Source organism: Desmodus rotundus, chromosome 2, assembly GCF_022682495.2.
Source record: "Desmodus rotundus isolate HL8 chromosome 2, HLdesRot8A.1, whole genome shotgun sequence".
NCBI classification, from domain to species: Eukaryota; Metazoa; Chordata; class Mammalia; order Chiroptera; family Phyllostomidae; genus Desmodus; species Desmodus rotundus.
This window is the reverse complement of record NC_071388.1, coordinates 121,459,716-121,465,521: the sequence shown is the minus strand read 5'-3', so window position 1 is coordinate 121,465,521 and position 5,806 is coordinate 121,459,716. Positions and strand designations below refer to the sequence as shown.

General features: G+C 38.5%; 1 pseudogene; it reads right to left on the bottom strand.

Annotated features, from left to right (window-relative positions):
* Positions 1-303: 303 nt before the first annotated feature.
* On the bottom strand, positions 304-882 carry LOC112313057 (putative transmembrane protein 183BP; annotated as a pseudogene).
* Between the last annotated feature and the right edge of the window lie 4,924 nt (positions 883-5,806).

The window sequence follows — 5,806 nt, the reverse complement described above, 5'->3', positions numbered from 1 at the left end:
TTTTTATTGAGATAAAAGAGTAAAGAACAAACTCAATAATACCACATGGTGTTTAATGCAGAAAATAGGGCCAGATTTCTCTTTTCAAATAAAAATTTTACATTAAAATAGGTTTAGAAATCATAGTGGTTTTTCCTCTTGATTTAACCCTTCTCTTCCCCCTAACAGGAGCCCCAGGAGCCTGAAGGGCATGTCCATCACTAAACAGATATACCATCCAGCCACTCCTTCCACGTGGAAGTCTGATGACCAATGGGCTGGCCTAATTCAGCCTGCCTTCAGAAACAGTAAACAGTGACTATGTTATTGAGATAATGGGTACTGAGGATGCTACCAGTCAAACCACTGTGTGCTGGGTCCAGGATATCTTGCACACCCAAGTCATTGCACAGTTTCCAACCACCATGGACAGGAGAGTCTCGGGACACCCGTCTCACTGAATGATGCTGCATGTCTGCATGTTCATAAACAGGGTGAATATCATTTTCATAACAACTGGAATAAAGATGAAATTAGAGGTGGTGACATGCATGGGGCAGCAGTCCTGGTTGGGGTTGGTGTGAACACCTTTGTATTGAACAGGAGGTTGTATTCCCTGCCCCCCACCCCGTCTCCATGCATTTGCTTTTTAATACAGAGCACTGTTTTTTTGTACTTGATGCTGAATTCCCACATTGGTTCCTGTCTGTTCCCAGCAATCTTTCTGAAGCAAAAAAGCAAGAATTTGGAATTCTTTAATGTGCTAGGCATGCTTACTGGATTGCCTAGGTTTTTGAAGGTTTGAGCAGCAAAGTGCTCATACATATGGTACAGAGATTGGATCACGCATGCTAGGAAGCAGTGCAGCTTCTCCAAGGACTTTGGTCACAGGCGCAAAGGCATCTAGTGTGTAGTGCCTGAAACATAACACATTACTCCTACCAACTGTGGCCTGTCTGTCCTGCTCCACGTCAGTCTCCTATGACTCTAGGTTTCTGTGAGACTTTACTGGCCAGTAGTTAGCTTGTGCTCTATTTCATACTTAAATTATGACCTCTTTTGCTTCTTTGCTATGTGAAATCCAATTCATATATACCTTATTATTCTGTACTTCTCCATCCTTTATATTATTTTACCTTTTTTTTTTTATTGTTGACACTATTACAAATGTCCTCCTTTTCCCATCTTTAGCTCACCTTCATGCAGCCCCGGTGCTGTTCCCACTGGCTGTCACCTCACTGTTGTCTGTGTCTATAGATTATGCACATATGTTCTTTAGCTAATCTTGTCACCTTCTTTCATCCAGTCCCCCTCTCCTAACCCCTCTGACAGCTATCTGTCTGTTCCATTTGTCTAGGCCTCCATTTATATTTTGTTCATCAGTTTATTTTATTCATTAGATTCCATGTATAAGTGAGATCATATGGTACTTGTCTTTCACTGACTGGCTTATTTCACATAGCAAAATAATCTCTAGGTCCATACAAGCTCTTGAAGCAGGTAAGATTTCCTTTTTGATGGCCATGTAGTACTCCGTTGTGTAAATATACCACAACATTGTTATCCACTTGTCCCCTGTTGGGAACTTGAGCTGTTTCCAGATCTTGGTTATTTTAAATAATGCAGCTGTGAATTTAGGGATGCATATATTCTTTCAAATTGGTGTTTTTATATTCTTAGGATATATTCTCAGAAGTGGGATCACTGGGCCAAAAGGCAATTCAATTTTTAATTCTTTGAGAAAATTTCTAATTTTCATTATTTCACTCTAAAAAAGGGCAAATATTTGCCTTGGTAGAGTACAATGTACTTCAGACCCTGTTATGGGGAAGAGCCACCAGGTTCTCTGGTCACATGTGTCAGCAAATTCCCTCCTCCCTTACTGCCACTTTCTCACTGAGTTCATAATCTTCACTACTCTCCACACCCAGTATCAAGAGGTAGCACTCTTACTAATCACATTGTTCACCCTCTCTTCACCACTATACTAGGTGTAGGGCAGCATAAGTATACAAACTATAGGATACTGCAAGATGACTAGCAAATCTAAGAAACTAAAACAGTTGGAAAGACAAACAGATGGGCATCTGTAGATTTTGAAAATTCTAGCTAACATAACCACCTGAGGAAAAGTCAGACATTTTTCTGAAACCTGAAGCAAGACTGTTTGCAGCAGATGGATATTGGATCAGAAGAGGAGACAACTACAGGGGCTGAAGGAGTCCAAGCCGGCCTCTCTGGAAGTGGCAGGACAGCTCTGCCCGGCTCCTTGGCCATGCCACTCCTCAGGCCTCAGCTCATGATGAAAGAAAAGCATTCTGACATCCTCGACACACTATGGAAATGAACAATGTCTCAGTCTATTACATATTTAAAGGATTTGTTTACATGATCTCCAAAATAAACCATAAGACTATGCCAAAGTCATACAAAGATATATATACATCTTTGTGTGTACGTGTGTGTGTGGGGGTGTGTGTAATGTGTTCTTCAAGCAAGCACTGCTAAGACACACAGCAAAGTATGTAGATATATTCACCTGTCACAGAAACGAAGTGAAGATTTGGAAACTACAGTGCAGTCTACCATAGTCTCCCTTAGCGTTCACAAGTGTTAACTTCCCTGACATATGCAAATTCCTCAACACGACCAAGACATATCAATAATGTTCATGTCATCCAATAACTGCATGAATCTCAACATTAAGAAGCTCATGCTCTATACTATGTCTATATGCAGCTCTCTCAAAAACCTATGAAGTAAAAAGACAATTTACCTGTATTCCATACCACAGGTAAAACAGGGACAGGAAAAACAGGTAACAATCCCATTTGGAAAGGATACAAAGAGGTACATAGAAGACTGGTTCCTAACAATTCTGAATTCCTTTGGGGCAAATGAAAAGTTGCCCTACCCAGAGCTATAGAAATATCTCTTGATTAAGCCTCTATTTAGGCTTCTTGTAACTAGGTCCCAACAACTCTTTGCTTTGCTGTGTGAGGCCATGCTTGTTATATGATGTGGTCATCTATTACATATAAATTACCTCAAGTTGCTCACTTCTACCTTAGAAAAGAGCTTTCCTTGATAGCAGATAGTTTTCTTTTGGAAGACTAGCTATAAAGAGGTTGTGTGTGTGTGTGTGTGTGTGTGTATGCATTAAAATAAGTCTGTTAACATATTTACTTTCTCATAAATTATCAGGAAAATGCAAACAAACCAAAAACTTAAAAAAAATGATAACATTCTCACTATCTATTTGTTTATATCTGGTAGTTTATATCAGGGTCAAAAGTACTTTATATCTGGTATTGTAGAATTTGCAGGGAAACTGTCACATATTTGATGAGAGTATAAACTGTTAAACTCAGAGAGCAATGTGTCAATGTCTATAATAAAAAGTATGTATCCTCTGAATATTTGCTGAGAATTTATCTCCTGGACGTGCCATCAAAAAATGTCAAGTTATATATGTGAAGACTGGATTATATCATATTGCAATGATAAAATTTTTAAAATAATCAACATTTCCATTAATATATAACTCTCTGAATATTGTGTGTTACCGACAGCATAAACCTCTGCAATTATTGAAAGGAATGAAGGAGATGAGTATTTACAGACATGAGAATATATCTGAGATACATTCTTAAGTGAAAAAAATAAAGTAACAATATATGGAGGGCTAGCAATTCCTTTTATATATAAAAATATGTCCGAGCACTATTTTTTATTGACAAATGCACACCATACCCATACATAAACCCACACATATTTTTTTCCACTAGAAAGACACAAACAAACAAGTTAACAAGGTTTGGTTTGAGGGAGACGTCTACTATTGTTTCTTTTATAATTTACAAGTTTAAACAAATTTACAATAGCCCTGGCTGGAGTGGCTCAGTGTACTGACTGTCGGGCTGCAAACCAAAGGGTCACCGGTTTGATTCCCAGTCGAGGGCGCATGCCTGGGTTGTGGGCCAGGTCCCCAGTGAAGAGCGTGTAAGAGGCAACCACACATCGATGTTTCTCTCCCTTTCTCCATCCCTTCCCCTCTCTATATAAATAAATAAAATATTTTAAAAATTTACAATAAGGAAATGTTATTTACAATGAAAGAAAAAATGTAAAAGGGTCACCCTTCCTATAAAGAGTTAGTTAATGATTAAGAAAATATTTTATATGTGCCAAGTGAATATACAGATTTTAAGACTTTCTAGTATAAGATAGTGGATGCAAAATAGAAAGTAGAGAACAAGCAGACTTTTGATTTGATGCTACGTGTCAAACAGAATGATGTATCACCTTAGAGGATGGTGGTGACCATTCTATTCAGGACGCAGTTTAGATAGTGATTGAGTGACATATTTATGAAGTTTAGATAGTGGTTGGGTGTCATATTTATGAAGTCAGTCAGTATGAGCCTACTTCTTAGCTCTAACATTTAACTAGCTGTGTGACCTTGGGCATGGTTTTCTATTGTTTCTCTGACTCAATTCCCTAATCAATGAAATACAGTTGATTATAATAACACCTGCATCATAAATGATATGTGAGCATTAAATTAAATACTACAGAAGAAAGTTTAGGATAATGCCTGGCAAATACTGAACTATAAATAAATATTTGGTGGTATTATTGTAATTGGCAAGATTTAAAGAAGTATTAATTGTGGCAATAGTAGGTTGTATTTTTAAGAAATCCCCTGACGTGACTGGGTGAGGGAATGTGGCTCAAGAGAACTTCAAAGCATTTCTGATAGTACTTCGAACATACTTCATTTGCAGCTCTTTTTTTTTTTTTTTTAGAGCGTCAAGAAAATCGAAGATGGACACTTCTGGTTGATAGGTCAAACACTCTTTGCTGTCTCTCTAAAGAAAATTTAATGAAAGTACACAATTCTGTAGACTCAATACATTCACAAAAATATGTTAGGAATTTGACTGACTACATCTAAAAACAGCTTTTCCTTATGAGTCTTGAATTTGTTTTCTTTACATGAGTAGGTGAATTACAAATAAGAAAAGCAGATCCATTTTTAATTTTTTGATGTATCTCCAGACTGCTTTCCACAGTGGCTGCACTGATCTGCATTCCCACCAACAGTGCACTAGAGTTCCCCTTTCTCCACCTCCTTGCCAGTACTTGTTGCTTGTTGATTTATCCCACTTCTGAGAATATATTCAGTGTAACCCCAAACACTAAATTGAAAGAACATAAGCACTCTATGTTCATTGCAGCATTATTTACAATTGCCAAGATATGTAAGCAGCCCAAGTGTCCATCTCTATAGATGTCCCCAACCCCTGGGCCATTGACCAGTACCTGTCCTTGGCCTGTTAAAAACTGGGCCACGCAGCAGGAGGTGAGAGACAGGTGAGTGAGGAAAGCTTCATCTATATTTAGAGCTGTTACCCATCACTTGTATTACCCACCTGAGCTCCGCCTCCTCTCAGATCCCCTGGGCATTGGCTGCAAATACAGATTATCATTGGCAGAGAGGTTTGCACAAAGACCATAATAAATCAACTGCTTGCAGACTCATATCAAAACCCTATCAGTGAGTGGCAAGTGACAATTAAGTTGCATCTGGTAGCAGGCTTTATAGTGGCAAATGAGTTGATGTACCTCAGTTTTATCAACTCACCAGTATAGTTACATCTGGTGGCAGGCTTAATTCAGAATCTGACACTTATTTTAGTCCTCACATGGCCCACCCACTATTTTATTTACCACTTCCATCCAGGCCTTTTCCTGCACTGACACTTGTCTCAGTCACAGTTTTGGTAAGCCCACAAGCTCACCCTAGCCGAAATGAGTAAAAAAC